Genomic DNA, 19,251 nt, shown 5'->3' on the forward strand with positions numbered 1-19,251 from the left:
GACAGATTAGGGGTTAATAAGTATAATGTAGGTGGCAGCGATGTAGGGGCGGCTGATTAGGGGTTAATAAGTATAATGTAGGTGTCAGCGGTGTCGGGCGGCAGATTAGGGGTATTTAGACTCGGGGCTTATGTTAGGGTGTTAGGTGTAAACATAACTTTTATTCTCCCATAGAAATCAATGGGGTATCGGGCAGCAGCGAACATAAGCTTTCATGCTTTCAGACTCCCTTTGATTCCTATGGCATCCGCCGCCTCCAGGTACGCTGGGCCAGAATAGTGACGAGCGAACCTGTTAGATATTTGTTAACTAGCAAAAGTAGTCAGATAGTACTGAATTTGCTTTCGGAACATCTGTAATGACGTAAGCATCGATCTGTGTCGAATTGAGACCGGCAGATCGTATGTTACGTCAACTTTTGCCGGTCTGTAGGCTTTGATAAATGAGGTAAATCAAGCTCGTCACAATTACGCTACGGAATTCCAGCGTATTTGCAGTTGACGGCTTGATAAATAGGCCTCTATGGCTGTATCTATATCTATTGTTATTTTGGTAGAATGCAAAAGTGAATAGGGATTATCTGCTGGAGCATGCCTAGAAGCTGTGAAAGTCGAAATACAATGCCTGTGTCTAAACACTGATAAGGGGTGGTGGTGGAGTTGGCTTCTCCAGGCAGCTTAGCGATGTAATTCATTTTTCTTATTTTTGAAAATTATTTTAAAATACTTGCCAGCAATTTTTAAACAATTTTTTATGCAAACTATTTTTAATGAATTAGCACTTTTAGGATGTGCAAAGATCTCAACCTGTTTTATGGCACTTTAACAATTTTTTTTTATATGATCGCATTTGGCGGTGAATTGGTGGCATGGAATGTACCAAAATGGGCAAGATCAATACCTTGCATTGTCTACTTAAAAAATATATATATATATAGTTTTGACAGATAAATAAAAACAAAAACAAAAAAACAAGGTTATATTTCTGTTTAAATGGAGTGATAGCAAAAATGCTAAAAATGCTCCAGTATTTTGGGCAAGTTCTTCTCTGAAAGTCCTGGTAGTGAAGGGGTTAAGCAGTTTTAGTTTAAACTATGTTCAGAATTAGAGCATATTTATTGACTGTTCTTAAACATTCTGTAAAATGCATATTATTGTATATATTACATTATGCAATAGACACATATTTACATATATAACACCTACATCTCAGGATCAGGGAAGTGGGACAAAAAATAACCCTGGTTACAGAAAGAGTAGCACATGTGTGCAGTGCAAATTCATCCACCCCCTATTCAGACACCATAGCCATGTAGTCCCTCTGTCAGCCACATATCTACATCAGAACCCATAGCTATAAAGGCCTTCTGTTAGATATGTTCCATCAGATTCACGGCCCGGAGATTCTTCTGTGAGACACATGTCATATACAAATTCTGTCCCAGCAGCCCTTCTGTAAGCCACTTGCCTACATCAGACCTCTCTCTTTTTCGGGCTCTCTGTGAATGTTTTCCCTGTTGTTACTTTTTTTTTTTTGAAGCACCAAATAGTACAGAGCCTGTGTGGGAGGAATAAAGAGGAAGAAAACTGATAAGCCTGGCTGCTGCACTTTCTAACAGCCAGGCAGAAAAGAAAGCAGCCTGCCGTACATAACAAATGGCCCATAGTAGCTGGTCCATTACAACACATTTTAAGAGAAGCTAGTCAAGGCTTGAATATCGTAGCCTGGTCTGTCTAGCATTTGCATATTTTTACCAAGGTAAAGTCTGTGCCTGTTTAGGATAATTTTTAGCAGTTATCATTTCTGTGCAAATAAATCTTAATTTAATTTAAAAATAGCAGAAGGCCACAAACTGATTTAATTTAACTGGTACAAGCACTTAATTATTTGTAAATTTAAAGTGACATAAAAGCCAAACTTAAACTTTCAAAATTCAGAGCTCAAAAAAGTTAAAATGTACTTCTGTTACGAAATTTTATGTTGGTATCTTTGGTTACATAGTAGATGAGGTTGAAAAACCCCCCAACATAAACAGATAGGCTTAGGAGCTTGCATTTTTTAGGGCACTAAATTGCAGCAGCGTTTGTAATAATGTATAAGTATAAAAGTGTAAAAAATACTGGACAATTTGCTGGTGACTGGTCATAGTGGTAGGTGGGATCACATAATGCCTCCCCCAAAAGCTTAGGCACAACCATGAACCGTCCATGTATATTTTCACAAACTGAGCAGTCATTTTACTCCTTGGCTGCCAGTTACATACACAAAGCAATCATTTTACCTTTTTGGCTGCCAGTAATACATGTAGAGAGAAGTGATGTGAGATCCATGACTGCCTCTCACTCATAGGAGGCCATAGGAGTGTTTGGGCATAGGAGGCCTTTTACAATTATCTAATAACATAAGGACTTTAAGTGTCCAGTATTTTTGTGAAAATATTACTGGACAGCTAAAGAACAATTTTTTTCAAATTCTCATAGTTTTTGAGTAGGGTTGCCACCTTTTCTGGGAAAAATACCGGCCATGCTCATTACCATACATTTGCATAAATAATTATACAGCATAAATTAGGAACTGATTTTAAATAATCATTTGTTTGTAATTAGATTCCAGTACACTTTGAAGAAGTTTGACCATGGTAGCATCTTTAAAAATATAGACCATGGCATAGATTACATAAGGAGCGCTATTGATAACACAGGGCGAGCTTTAAATAGTGCAGTATTGTGCTAAGATTCGTGTGCAATTTGGTATTACAAGTTCATGGTAAAAAAGAATAACCATAGACTCTTTACCACAACTTACATCCTTTTAGCATGCTAAACATCGCTCATATTACAAGTTGAATGGTATGTATTGCACTCGAGCACACATAAGAGCACTAAAAAAGTATGACTTCAGATCTGAAGTAAAGTGTTAGGGCTAGAATAAAAGTATAACAAAACACATTTAAAACATATTAAAATGGGGGCGGAGCCAACTGGGGAAGGGATAGGCAGCATGGAGTGAGAGCTCCCGCTAAACTTTCTTGTTTCTAAGGTATTCTTTTCATTTAAAGAGGTGTACTATCCTAGGATTATATTCAAACTAACAGAAGACAATGATCTATGACTTGTTATGCCAGTTTTTGGGGCTCTCATTCAGATTTGCCGTTACTTTTGGGACTCTCTGTAACCACGTGGTGACTGAACATGGAAGCCTTCATAACAGCAAAGTTCTTGCCGTGACCCATAGAACCTGAACACTAGCTACCTATACTGCACTTGGGGGGACTGGTGTATTGGGGAGAGACCCTGCCGCGGGATCCTTTGCACACTGTTCTACCTCTACCCCGGCCCGGGGATTTTTGGACGCTATGGAACCTCATGCACTGCTGCGGGAGATAGACTCCCTACTACAACAATACCGAGAGGCCTTCACATCATTGTTCACAGCAGCTGGCTGTTCACCTGTCGCTACTCTCCCTCAAAAGATTGCCAGGAATGGCGACAGTGGTGAGCCCCAAGCAAGCGTTGATTTGGGTCCCCAGCGGCCGCCATCTTTTCTCTTACCGGACCTCCAGTCCCAAAGGTTTCCCAGCTCTCCCCTGATGGAGTCCCACTGCCTTGCAGCTACCACCGTACCGAGTGTGGCTGAGGATATTCTGGAGCCTGCTGTCGCTAATCGCATAGATTGCAGCCCTAGACCCGAGGAGTTTTTCACTCTAGCGGAGCAGCGCGAAGCTGAAGCGGACTGCACACTGGCTGGGAGCTTCTAGCAGCCACAAGACGGCGGACAGGTCAGTTCCCAGCATGAAGAACTAAACCTGCAAAACCTGTCTCTGGCTTGTCTGTCTGTGTGCAAACTGTGGGGAGAGGCCATATGGGACAACGGACATTCTGCACTAATGGGTCGCATCCAGCTTCTTGGCAGGAGACATATAGTCAGCTCCATTTTTCAGAATTACTGCCCCAATGGTATCCAGCTCCATAGGTCCTTATTGACTCTAGGGCAAGCAAGAGACAAGTTAGGTATAGGCTAAACTGCTCATAACGAGTGATCAAACAGGTTACACATTGGGGCACAAGTTTAGATTGCTCTCTGCTTGTCGAATATTAGTTGCACTGCTAATTTTTTGTTTCTCTCATCTTGCATTTGTTTATTGACATTATGTTAAACCTGTTTCTTTGTTAACAACACCCTTCCTCTGGGGATAGCAGTTACTGTGGAGATGAGGATTCTTTAAAGACACTATCGTTATAGCCCTGATGTCTATCTTTGTTTTGAGCTTTCAGGCTAATGGCTTTTTTTTTTTTCTAAATGCTTAGCACGTTCAATTTATTAATGCTAGTCCAAGTTCCGTATTACTTGAAACCCTCTCTGGATGTTTAAACTATAGCTCTTCCATGTCTCTTATCTTAGTTGCCAAGTTTACTGTGTCATCTTGCATATGGTCAGGGGAACTTCCCACTGCACTAACCTACTGGGAGTCTAATTCACTGTTTCCTTTATTAACACATATAGATGTGTCTTATTAGGCACTCCATGCAAGATGATTTTACTCTTACTGCACAACTTTACACTTCTATAAGAGTAGGGGTAAACAAATATACAAACTGTGTCCCTTAGCATTAACATTACTCACTCTAGACTAGTAGTTAGAATAGTTTGCAAGCAGAGAGACACTAATAAGTTATATAATATGTTTGTTGTGCACATGTTTTGATGTATGTTTTTGGCACAGACTGATGATATGTTTTCCTATTGTATGATTTAAGTATAATGTGATGAGTGTAGAGTTGGACACGTCAGAGAAGTCCCACAGAGTGGATGGAATCTATCCTCATGGCCCGTTGACTAGTCTAGTTCTTATTTACTAACAATTTCTTGTCAGGGGAAATAAGTGAATTTTTTTAGCTTCAAATCTTTCAGTTTCGATCACCTTTTAGCTTACATCCTTTGGTTTAGGCCACCTTTCCAGCACAATAGACATTGAAAACGTTAACCAGGGAGTTTGGGGAGGCTCAGTGGATAGCTGCTTGGAATCACACACCTATATATATAATTGTTTTAATTGTTATTCGGACATAGGGCCCATGTCTGGATGGCAGAATATAAAAATAAAAATTTTTCAGGTGTGTGGGAAAATCATACTCTATATGGGAACATATAGTTTCCTCTATCTACTACTGATGCGGGCTGGTCCTGCTCGACTACTATTACCTATTGTCTTGTATATATGATTATATTGTCCTGTGGCACTAACACCTCTCTACTTAGTACTTACATTAACTTAATTATCCCCTCCATAACCTACAATGAGCCTGCCAGTCCCTAGGCTTCATATAACAATCAAACTTATCACCTCCCCCCCCCCCTTCTATAATATACCTCCTATTCTTGGAGGGTTAAATGCGCGGCTTATCTCTCCTATGCCGCACCCTAAATCCTAGGTACCTACACTTGCAACAACCCCTTTCCCTACAATGTTCTTACACTCTAGACCTGAGGGTTTTTTCCCATGTTTTATCTGGGGTAGAACACTTTAGTAAAAATTTAAAACCTGAGGTAAATAGAACAAGATCCGTGAGTGGTCTTTCTAGTACAGGTAGCCTCCCTGTGTCATAAAAAACCTATTTGATTGGGGGTCCAAGAGTGGCCCCTTAAATAAAAGGGGAAGCTTACTTTATTGCTGGCATGACTGACAAATATGATTACATAACACTGCGAATACTCTCTATTTTCTCCTTAATCTAGTTATTTTATTAGTGGAACTTATTAGCAGCACTTGTATTTACATTTTATGTATTGCATACTCAGCTTTGTATTGTGTTTCTTCTGATGGTATTTTTGAAGTGTTTTAATGCCATTTATGTATGCCAAACTTTACCTCAATAAAAACTATAAAAAAAAACAAAAAAAAAAACATATTAAAATAAAGAATCGTTTTATCAAAATTCTGGAATCTTCCTGTCATAAATAGTCCGACCATTCAAACTGTCTTGCTCAAGGAAATTGCCTAAAAGAACAGTTTGGGGTAAAGAATGCAGAGGTTGTTGCTGTTATGTTAATGTACCTAACTGTGACAAAAATTGTATGGATTGGGATGTTTTTCAAAGTCTGATATTAATTATAGCATGTCTGAGAAAATAGCTCCCATTTCTACTGAGTAAAGGATAGAATAGATGCCCAAGGTTTAACTGTATCTGAAACCAGGGTATCCAGGCCATTAACTAGAACAGAGGTACATTGGATTGATCAAACGTGAAAGCAATCCAGTAGATATTATGATTCAAATTGATCAATTTGATAAAATGCACCCAAATGTAACTGAACATGCTACATTTTAAATCATTATGTCCAGTCTATATAATAATTTAAGATCTAGGGGCATATTTATCAAGCTCCGTATTTCTGATGAGCGGACAGAAATCAACCCGATCGGATACGATCAGGTTGATTGACACCCCCTGCTAGCGGCCAATTGGTCGCAAATCTGGAGTAGGCAGTATTGCACCAGCCATTCACAAGAACTGCTGGTGCACTGATAAATGCCAAAAGCGTATGATGTTGGCATTTATCGATGTGCAGCGGACATGATCCGCTATATTGGATTGTGTCCACTTGCACCATCATAAATAAGCCCCCATGTCTACCTGTTGGTGATTTTGATCTCAGAACCAAAGAACAACTATATAGGAACTCTTAAGAGCTCTTGGACGTGATGAAATTGACCACCATTTTGAATTCAGTAATTGTGTTCAGCAAAGGGGTGAATATATTCAAGCATATGCTGATATGACTGATTTATCTATTATAAATTAACTCTTCCAGCTGAGACTGACCAGATTTATAAATGAGTCTTATTGAAAAAAATCTCCCTGAAATTTCCAAAATGATTGATTTATATGTTTCACTTTGAAATCATTTCACAAGGATAAGTTTTTTTAAAAAGGACTCAATCAATTATTAAAAATGAATATAAGAACATTACAAGCATTTCTAAAGTAGAATTATCCCAACATCATTCTAAATTTACACAGAAAAGATCAAATGCCCACAGGTAAGGGAGAGCAAGAAAATGCTTTTATTGTGGTAAAGTGGGGCACAAAGCCAGAAACTGTCTTTACCAATTGTCCACTTACCATTCACATAATAGATCAGAAAAAAAGCTGAAGACAATGGGGCACAAACCAAAGTCATTGTAGAAACTAGAAATCAATAGGCAAAGTTAATATAGACAGAAACCCTTCCGCTAACAGAAATTCAAATTCTTTGCTTAAAGGGACACTGAACCCAATTTATTTCATGATTCAGATAGAGCATGACATTTTAATCAACTTTCTAATTTACTCCTATTATCAATTTTATTTCATTCTCTTGCTATCTTTATTTTAAAAGCAGGAATGTAAATCTTAGCAACAAGCCCATTTTAGCTTCAGCACCATGGATAGCGCTTGCTAATTGAAGGCTTACATTTACCCACCAATAAGCAAGCATAACCCAGGTTCTCAACCAAAAATGGGCTGGCTCCTATGCATCATATCCCTGCTTTTTAAATCAAGATAGCAAGAAAACGAAGAAAAAATGATAATAGGAGTAAATTAAGTAAATTAGAAAGTTGCTTGAAATTGTATGCTCTGGGGCCCATTTATCAAGCTACGAACGGAGCTTGTGGGCCCGTGTTTCTGGTAAGTCTTCAGACTCACCAGAAACAGCAGTTATGAAGCAGCGGTCTAAAGACCGCTGCTCCATAACCCTGTCCGGCTGCTCTAAACAGGCGGACAGGAATCGCCGGAATTCAACACGATCGAGTACGATCGGGTTGATTAACACCTCCCTGCTGGCGGCCCATTGGCCGTGAGTCTGCAGGGGACAGCGTTGCACCAGCAGCTCTTGTGAGCTTCTGGTGCAATGCTGAATATGGAGAGCGTATTGCTCTCCGCATTCAGCGAGGTCTTGCGGACCTGATCCGCACTGTCGGATCAGGTCCGCAAGACCTTTGATAAATTGGCCCCTCTATCTGAATCATGAAAGAAAATAATTGTGTTTATTGTCCCTTTAAGGCCCCATGAAATGCTCAGACAAGAGAATTTTCAACTAAAAAATGAAAGACATTCAATTATTACAAAATTAGACTCTCTTGAAACTTAGATGTCCAATTTAAAGGAGATATCAGAAAGCAATGCATGCCAAGTATAAGAGAATCAGAATCACTAATCAACTTCTTTTAAAACATGTCACCCAGATTTGTCTGGGGTTAACTTCCTGGGACTCTGGAGACAGCATATCTTCCTGAGAGTGCTATTGAGCACCCAGGGCTGAGCATGTTGCAGGGTCCGAGGATGTGTACCCAGTCCAGTGTGAGAGTGCAGTCCCCTTCCATGTTTTCTATATGTCTAAGGTGATTACCTGTGCACCCTTTACTTGTTCCCAGTTTGTTTGATTGAGAGATTGCATTTGTATGGCTGTATTAGGGACCCAGGTTTTGGGAGAGACCTTGATGTGGTACCTGGGCATGTCTCATTTGGCCAGATGCGGTAACTAACTCTTCTAGTTTTGCTTTTAATCTTAGCTGAGAGCTTGTGAGTGCTGAACTTTCTCTGTGTGTTGTATTAATTTATTTTGTAATTTTCCCTATGGACCTTGAACCCAGACTTGTCTGGAGTTAACTGCCTGGAGACAGCATAGCTTCCTGAGAGTGCAATTGAGCACCCAGGGCTGAGCATGTTGCAGGGTAATAGGATGTGTTACCAGTTCAGTCTGAGAGTGCAGTCCCCTTCCGTGTTTTTTATATGTCTAGGGTGATTACATAAGCCTGTGCACCCTTCACTTGTTCCCAGTTTGTTTGATTGAGAGCTTGCATTTGTATGGCTGTATTAGAGACTCAGGTTTTGGGAGAGACCTTGACGTGGTACCTGTGCTTGTCCCATTTGGCCAGATGCGGTAACTAATTCTTCCAGTTTTGCTTTTAATCTTAGCTGAGAGCTTGCAAGTGAGTGCTGGACTATTTTTTAAATATATATACACATGTAACACAGAAAGTCTGACATTCTGCTGCAAGCACACAGTAATATTTAAAAGCAAAATGGAGGAGAAAGTTGCAAATGAAATTAACACTTCCATTTTTGCTTTTAAATATCACTGTGTGCTTGCAGCAGAGTGCCAGACTTTCTGTGTAATGTATTGATAATTTTGTTTTGAAACTGTCCCTATGAGCTTTGCACCCAGGCTGGCTGGGGGTTAACTGAGTCACTGGACACTGCACAGCTGTCTGTAAGTATACAGGGCTGTGGGTTTTACAGTAACTTAGAATGTATACCTGGTCCAGTCTGAGAGTGCAGTCCATTTCAGTGTTTTGTAAGTGTTTAGTGAAATTATAAAGGCCTGTGTCACCTTGTTGGTTCTCCGTTTGTTTGCTTGAAAGTGTCCATTGTGTGGCTGCAGGTTAGGGACCCAGGAGGGAAGAGAACTTGAAGTGGTCCTGGGCTTAAACTAGAGCTGCAACAACTAATTGTCATAATCGATAATAATCGATTATGAAAATATTTGTCAACGAATCTCATAATCGATTAATCGATTAGTTGGTTTGCAATTAGTTGGTCTGTGCACAACACCAGCTGCTTCACTCCGTCCTGCATATGGTATTGTGTTTTATGGTTATGTCCTTAGCCTAAAGGACGTCTACAGACATCTACTTTTCACTTTCAAAAGGACAGTATATGTTTACAACTACCCCTGGCTTATGTGCAACCCAGATATAATAGTCATCATTTGGATTGTTTATATTAAATCTGGTGATTTGGATCTATGCTTTTTCAGGATATAGTGCCAAGCTTTACACCTAGCCCCTAGATTGATGGGAGTTTATTTAAATTGATGTGCACTATTATCTGTTTGCACAATTATTAGCGGATTGCTTGCTATTGCTGATTATATTGTATAAATAAATGTGTAAGGCTTTGTCCTGTTATTGATATACGTCCTTAGCGCTTCTGATTTTGTTTTTTTATATTTTTAATAAATTGTGATAATATGTACCAGATTCAACCTTTATAAGTATATATTCGTTATTTTTAGAGTGGACTAGATATTTCCCCCTACCTTATAGCTGGTTATTTACCATTGCATATAGATATTCAAGATATTTTTATGTTAGAATGAAGTCAAGGGTTACTTTATTGAGAGGTCCCTTGCCAAGGTAGAAAACACTTAGCATTGGTGAAGAGCTAACAAAGATAAATATCCCACTTTGGTGAAATTGGCAAGACCCTACTTATAAACCTCAACAGCCTTTTTTCTGCTGCAGGAAATATAGCTGCAAACAGAGAACCAGCCTTAGCCAGAAGCATGTGGACATGTTGAGATTTTTGCATTTCAATGCAAAGTTTCTGAAAGAGTGAATAACAGAATGTTATTAACAGTGATAGTCTAACTATTTCTAGTTCTACCTCTTTTCAAACAGTTTGTGGTTTTGTTTTGTTTAATTATAAAACTGTGCTCTGCTGCTTAAAAATTGAACAAACAGTTGTGTTAATGTAAAGTTTTAGTCTGAAGTTTATATTTGTAACACTCATTATGTGGATTTTATTTAAAACATAGAAAACTATTATTGATTCTCTTTTAATCCGATTAGTCGAAAAAATAAGCGGCCGATTAATCGATTATGAAAATAATCGTTAGTTGCAGCCCTAGCTTAAACCATTTGGCGCAAACTGCATGGCAACCCTATTTTTGAGTGAACTGCTGCATTTTACACAGACTCGGCTGCCATGTTTGAAGCAACCAGGACAAGTTTGGGGAATCTAAAAGTTATCCAGTAAATGGATTATTGTCTGAAATTTCTTGAGAGGAATGAGTTGGTGAGGTGCTGCCATCTTTTGGTTCACTCACCACCTTTGCTGTCTGGTTAGTTACAGCAAGCTGTGCCACTAGTGTACCCCAGGGTTGCCAAACTTTCTTTATTTCCAGGAATCTCTTTTATTTTCACAAACTTTTTTACAATCTTTTTTATTTATAACCAGTTTCGCATGACCGCGCTACCATTAGCGTGCCACTTTGATGTTGCAACTCCATGGTAAAGCATGCTAATAATGAATTATTTTTTATTTCCTCATTTCATTTAAATTCTTTTCCCTTCTATTTACCCTTAGCTTCTACCAGGGGTCAAGTCTTACAAAAAAAAAAGTGTGGGAACTCACCAAGACGTCCACCCCCATCACATTTATTATTGTTTTATATGTATACACACAAACACACTGTATTTATATGTATATAATCTATACACTTTGGTTAATGAAAGCAATTTAAATCTTGGGTGACCATATTGCCACTTTAAAAAGGGACACATATGAAAAATACATATGTCAGTGTTGTTATAATGGAACAATATACAAAACATTTATTTAAACAGCCCTGACATACGTATTTTTCATGTGTCCCTAATTAAAGTGGCAATATGATCACCCTAATTAAATCCAATAAAGGGTTGAATGGTTTCCTTTTGGACTGAGACTCCTCCTCTGTCACAGAGTCTCACCTACTTAAGGTGCAAAAGTCCTATTTCTGCTGAGGGGAGCTAAATAACCCCAGAGCAAGCCACATAGAAATGTAAGCACCATGTGTTCCACACAGTGCGGGGTGATCCCACAGCAGGACTACTGACAGGCTTGCATTTAGTGTATTATAGGAAGTATTACTGCCCATTACTAGAGAATCTCACTATCACTCGAACCATACTGCGCTACAGCTCCTCCTACCAGCAAAAGCAGTGTTTACTGAAGTGTTTCTGTTCTCTTTCCAGGGGGAACTTAGTTCCTCCTGCAAAAATAGTGTAGGAACTCCATTCCCATGTGTTCCCGCTTGATTTGACTCCTGGCTTCTCCCATAAATGCTCTCTAAAAAGTCACCTTTTTAAAAACACTTATTAGTTAGCCCCCTACAATTTTCTACATACTACACCAATAAGGGAAATTGCTCAAAATGATCTCACCTGTATTGACCCAAAAAACATCAACCATTCTGCCTATAATCAGACTACCATTCAAGCAATTACCTCAGCTTTAATATTTATTACTCCCCACCACCCCACATATTCTAAGATTATATGAGATTAGTAAAAATGTATATTTTTGTTTTTCATGATGTATTTATAAGACGCCCAATTATAATGTCACTCTATGGGGCATATTTGTCCTGAGTTTCTGGCGAGCCTGCAGACTCGCCAAAAACAGCAGTTATGAAGCAGCGGTCACAAAGACAGCTGCTCCATAACCTGTCTGCCTGCTCTGAGCAGGCAGACAGACATCGCCGGAAATCAACCCGATAGAGTACGATCGGGTTGATTGACACCCCCCTGCTGGCGGCCTATTGGCCGCGAGTCTGCAGGGGGCGGCGTTGCACCAGCAGCTTTTGTGAGCTGCTGGTGCAATGCTGAATGCGGCGAGCGTATTGTTCGCCGTATTCAGCGAGGTCTGGCGGACCTGATCCGCAGTGTAGAATCAGGTCCACCAGACCTTGATAAATATGCCCCTATAAGTAAAATAATTTAATTATTTAGGTGCATTGTTTAAATTCACAACATTTAACAATTTTAAAGAACAATCCGCTAGATTACGAGTTTTGCGTTATGAGTGGCTCGGTACTAACCTGCAAGTTATTGTCACCGCTCACCACCCTATAGCGCTGCTATTACAGGTTTGCAAAAACCCGGCGTTAGCCAGCAATAAGTGAGCATTGAGCAAAACTGAGCCCCATACCGCATTCCAATACCAGTGCTGCTGTGAGCTGGTTTTACGTACTGGTGCACGATTTCCCCATAGACATCAATGGGGAGAGCCAGCAGAAAAAAAGCCTAACACCTGCAATAAAGCAGTGTAAAGCTCCGTAACGCAGCTCCATTGATTCCTATGGGGAAATAAAAAGATATGTTTACACCTAACACCCTAACATAAACCCTGAGTCTAAACACCCCTAATCTGCCGCCCCCGACATCGCCGGCACCTACATTACACTTATTAACCCCTAATCTGCCACTCCCAACACCGCCGCCACCTACCTACACTTATTAACCCCTAATCTGCCGCCCGACACCGCCGACACCTACATTACAGTTATTAACCCTTAATCTGCCGCCCCTGACATCGCCGACACCTACATTACCCTTATTGACCCCTAATCTGCCACCCCCGACACCGCCACCAAGTACCTATTCTTATTATCCCCTAATCTGCCGCCCCCGACACCGCCGACACCTACATTACGTTTTTTAACCCCTAATTTGCCGCCCCCGACATCGCAGACACCTACATTACACTTATTAACCACTAATCTGCCACCCCCAATGTCGCCACCACCTACCTACACTAATTAACCCCTAATCTGCCACCCCCAATGTCGCCGCCACCTACCTACACTTATTATCCCCTAATCTGCCACCCCCAATGTCGCCACCACCTATATACAGTTATTAACCCCTAAACTGCCGCCCCCGACATTGCCGCCACTATACTAAAGTTATTAACACCTAAACCTAACCCTAAGTCTAACCCTAACACCCCCTAACTTTAATGTAATTAAAATAAATCTAAATAAAAATTACTATCATTAACTAAATAATTCCTATTTAAAACTAAATACTTACCTATAAAATAAACCCTAAGCTAGCTACAATATAACTAATAGTTACATTGTAGCTATCTCACAGCTAAGTTTGTATTTATTTTTAAAGGTAAAAGAGCTGAGTTCTTTGGGGCAATGCCCTGCAAAAGGCCCTTTTAAGGGCTATTGGCAGTTTAGTTTAGGCAAGGTTTTTTTTTTTTTTTGGGGGGGGGCTTTCTTATTTTGATAGGGCTATTAGATTAGGTGTAATTAGTTTAAATATTTGATACTTTCTTTTTTATTTTGTGTAATTTAGTGTTTGTTTTTTTTTGTAATTTAGTTATTTGTATTTAATTAATGTAATTTATTTAATTGTAGTGTAAGGTTAGGTGTTAGTGTAAGACAGGTTAGGTTTTATTTTACAGGTAAATTTGTATTTATATTAACTAGGTAGTTAGTAAATAGTTAATAACTATTTACTAAATAGTCTACCTAGTTAAAATAAATACAAACTTACCTATGAAATAAAAATAAAACCTAAGCTAGCTACAATGTAACTATTAGTTATATTGTAGCTAGCTTAGGGTTTATTTTACAGGTAAGTATTTAGTTTTAAATATGAATTATTTAGTTATTAATAGTAGGTTTTATTTAGATTTATTTTAATTACATTAAAGTTAGTGGGTGTTAGGGTTAGACTTAGGGTTAGATTTAGGGGTTAATAACTTTAGTATAGTGGCGGCGATTTTGGAGGCAGCAGATTAGGGGTTAATATTATTTAACTAGTGTTTGCCATGCTGGAGTACGGTCGTTTAGGGGTTAATATGTTAATTATAGTGGCGGCGATGTCCGGAGCGGCAGATTAGGGGTTATTAATTTTATTTTAGTGTTTGCGATGCAGGAGGGCCTCGGTTTAAGGGTTAATAGGTAGTTTATGGGTGTTAGTGTACTTTTTAGCACTTTAGTTATGAGTTTTATTTTATCGCTTTGTAGCGTAAAACTCATAACTACTGACTTTCAGTTTACGGTATGGATCTTGATGGTGTAGGCTGTACCGCTCACTTTTTGGCCACCCAGGCAGATTCGTAATACCGGCACAAAGGAAGTCCCATTGAAAAAGGACTTTTGGGAAGCTGCGGTAGTTACGTTGCGTTACGGCCAAAAAAGTGTGCGGTACAGCTAAACCTGCAAAACTCGTAATACCAGCGGTAGTGAAAAATAGCCTTAACGCTGCTTTTTCACTCATATCGCAAAACTCGTAATCTAGCCGATAATTAGCTCTCATTACTATTTAAAAAGGGCAAGGACACAGTCAGAATTTCCTGACGAAGGAGAAACATTGATGTGTAGTATAAAATCTGGCAATGTAATAATTATAAATTATTAATAAATTATTTTCCCTTTTATTCATTAGACCATATGTTAGGCTACAACCATGAAGATGACATATTAACTAATTTTTTTTCCCTTGAGTGTACTTTCTATAGTTTTTGGTATTTCAAGGAATTCCAGAGAAGAAAACATGAATAAATAAATTAAAAATAAACACAAACTCTAGAGCTTTATCAAACATTAATAAATCTGATGTTTTCAAATTAAAAAATAGCTTTAAACTTAGACAATCGTCTAGATTCAATAACACTCACAGCTCTGGAGCGCATAACATTAATTCACAAACAACTGTGAGATTCATAAAGAAAAGTAGTGTAGAAGTGCCACATTGGCGTTTTCCTGGATAACTGCTGTACGAGTTACATATGCTGCAGAGGAGATAATGAATACACATTTACTGAAAATACATTTTGATGATATGGGTTTTTCACTCTCAATCTAAGTAGTAATTAAAACCATTAATCTGTTGAATAATGACAGTGCATTGACAAAAATATTACCATTTGGCTTCCAAATTAAATAAACTAATTTAGCATTAAATAAGTTTGATATCTTTTTTCAGTCTATGGTTGTTGTTTTACAAATTTCACTTTCAAAGATATATTTAAAAAAAAGGTAGAGCTTTTTGGCAAATCACAAAAACTCCATGTTTACATAAGAAAAACAGAAGACGCTTTCAAAGAAAAGAACACCACCACCAGGCTCAGTTTTGTTTTGGGGTTAGTTTGCTGCCCCTGGCACTGGGTGTCTAGAATCTGTGCAGGGCACAATGAAATCAGAAGACTATCAAGGCATTCTGGGTCGAAACGTACTGCTCAGTGATAGAAAGATGTGTCATTACATTTGAAATAAGGAATGGTGAATACCAAGGGGCAGATTTACCAATGTCTGTCCAACATGATACGCTGTAGCTTATCATGTCCGAAAGACATCGCTGAATGCGGACAGTGAACTGCTTGTGCAATACCGCCCCCTGCAGATTTGCGCCCAATTGGCCGCTACCAGGGGGTGTCAATCAGCCCGATCGTATAAGATAGGGCGTTTTGCAGAGCGCAGCCTCAGAGGCGGCGGACAAGTTATGGAGCAGGGGTCTTAAGACCGCTGCTTCATAACTGCTGTTTCCGTCGAGCCTGAAGGCTCACACGGAAACAAGGGGAACAAGGGCCATATCTAGGTGTCCTATTTTGTTTAAAAAAAACAGTCTTTAGACCACGGGTGCCCACCCTTTTTTTGTGTTGGGTTCTACTTTTCAAATGACCAACTCAACGAGATCTACCCACTAAAAATGGGCCGGCTTCTATTCCTTTTTCAAATAAAGATACCAAGAGAATGAAGAAAAATTGATAATAGAAGTAAATTAGAAAGTTGTTTAAAATTGCATGTTCTATATCTGAATCATGAGAAAATTAAAATGTGTGTTTCATATCCCTTTAAGGTTGCATGATTTAGCAACACCTAGATGTGCAAAAGCATAAAGATACAACATATTAATCCTGACGACAAAAGTAGCACTGACTTTAATTCGGTTTAACAGGAGCAACCCCTTGTGCCATGTTACTTTGCGCTGCAGGCTTGGCCTGCTATGACCCAGTGAGGCGTACACAAATAAATTTCAATAGCGAGCCATGCAGACCATTCTTACCGGGTCAACACGTTCATTTGCCAGATGTCAATAAGACTTGTTCCTTTAGCATAGCACAGCACCTTTACTTTTTCTATCTATTGACTCTTATCCTACTAACTATACTATACCACCAAATATATTGGGAGAGTACTCACTCAACCATGCTTTTGATAGGCCAATTGTGTTGTCGTTCAAAAATCATTTACATTGATTGGTTGAAATCGATGTCCCTCAAGATCCAATCCTGTAGCACTTTTCGTGTCCGACTATCAGACTGTTTAATGACCTGCCCCTTCACACACTGCGGTAGATAAAGCGGCATCCCTAGCAACCATACTTTTCTCACGCCCTAGTGTTGAGATCGCGGAACTTGACCACATCATTTTGATCACATCGGCCGCGATCTACCAGCAGCGCCTACAAATACCTATTGGGCACCTTGCTTTAGACTTTCCCTATTATTATTTTATTTTCCAATTATAATCTAATGTAATCAGTCAGGCAATAGCCATCAACACAAATGTGAAAAATATAAAAATTGCTCATTAAAAATTATCTGTATAGTTAAAGAGAATGATAAGGAGAGGGTGCCAGTCTGACACTTTATAATCTACACAACATCAATGTGTAAATGTATTATACTTAGCACATTGTAGCACATTATCAAACACATCCTTTGTGCACCTCATTTTCAGATTTACACAACATCTTTTATGCCAGCAGTAATTTTCAAGGACAATCTCTGCTGTGTTTTTTTAAATACAAGCTATTGTGCAATCCTATTTACAGGGACAGTAAACACCTTCACCTAGATTACGAGTTTTGCATTATGCTCTTAGCGCTGAAAAAATGGCAATTCCAGCGTAATGGCCAGGAACGCATATTACGAGTTGTGTCGGTATAGCTATACCGCAAGCATTTTAGACTGTAACGCAACGTCCATTCCGCACTCAAAAAAATTAAGTTTTTGCATGGGATTTTCATAGCGCCGGTTGTGTGGTGAGGCTAAAAAGCTTGCTTTACAGCCTATACCGATACGATCCATACCGCCATCTGAAAGCAGTAGTTATGAGTTTTGCGCCACAAAAATGTTTCACAAAACTCATAACTAAAATGTTACAAAGTACACTAAAACCCATAAACTACCTATTAACCTCTAAAACGCCACCCTCCCGCATCACAAATACTATATTAAATTTATTAACCGCTAATCTGCCGCCTACCTACATTGCGACTATTAAATACATTTATTAGCCCCTAATCTGCCGCTCCTGACATTGCCAACACTAATAAAAATTATTAACCCCTATTACGCCTCTCCCCGACATTGCCGACACTATAATAAAATTATTACCCCTAAACCTCCGGCCTCCCACATCTCTGCAACTAAATAAACCTATTAACCTCTAAACCGCCGGCCACCCACATCTCTGCCACTAAATAAACCTATTAACCCCTAAACCGCCGGCCCCCACATAGCAAAACACTAAATGAAACTATTAACCCCTAAACCTAACACCCCCTAACTTTAACCTAACCTTACTATTCTAATAAAATAAAAAATACTACCAATTAAAAAATCTAAAACCCAAATTTAAAAAACTTAACACTATGAGAAAAATTAAAAAATCGAAAATTACAAAAAATAATTAACACTAAATTACGAAAAATAAAAAACACTAAGCTTACAAAAAAAAAATAAACGAAATTATCAAAAATAAAAACAATTACACCTAATCTAATAGCCCTATAAAAATAACCCCCCCAAAATAAAAACACCCCCTAGCCTACAATAAACTACCAATAGCTCTTAAAAGGGTCTTTTGTAGGGCATTGTCCTAAGTTAAACAGCTATTTTACCTGTAAAAAAAAAACAAAGTCCCCCCAACAGTCCCCCCAACAGTAAAACCCACCACCCAATCAACTCCCCAAAATAAAAAAACCTAACTCTAAAAAAAATCTAAGATACCCATTGCCCCTAAAGGGGCATTTTTATAATCATTGCCCTTAAAAGGGCATTCAGCTCTTTTTCATTGCCCTTAAAAGGGCATTTAGTTCTTTTTCAAACCCCAAAAAATACTGAACACTAACCACAGAATATCTACTCACGGTTGCTGAAGTCCGGACATCCAGGCGGCAAGAAGTCTTTATCCAGGCGGCGACATCTTCATCCATTGCGGGGGCATCTTCTATCTTCATCCCGGTGGAGCGGCGAAAACATCCAGCGTGGAGCGTCCTCTTCATACGGACCCACCGTACACTGTAGCTTCAATGCAAGGCCGTTTCAAAATGGCGTATCTTGCATTCCTATTGGCTGATTTGAACAGCCAATAGGATTTCAGTAGCTCTCATCCTATTGGCTGTTTTGAACAGCCAATAGGATTTTAGAAGCTCTCATCCTATTGGTTGATTTGAATTTGAAGAATCAAATCAGCCAATAGGAATGCAAAGTATGCCATTTTGAAATGGCTACCTTGCATTGAAGCTTCAGTGTACAGCGGTGACCGTATGAAGAGGTAGTTTTTCGCTGGATGTCTTCGCCGCTTCGCTCTGCCGGGATGAACATAGAAGACGAGACGCCCACGAGATGGATAAAGATGTTGCCGTCTGGATGAAGAATTTTTGCCGCCTGGATGTCCGGACTTCAGCAACTGTGA

Source organism: Bombina bombina, chromosome 6 (genome assembly GCF_027579735.1).
Source record: "Bombina bombina isolate aBomBom1 chromosome 6, aBomBom1.pri, whole genome shotgun sequence".
Classification (NCBI taxonomy): Eukaryota; Metazoa; Chordata; class Amphibia; order Anura; family Bombinatoridae; genus Bombina; species Bombina bombina.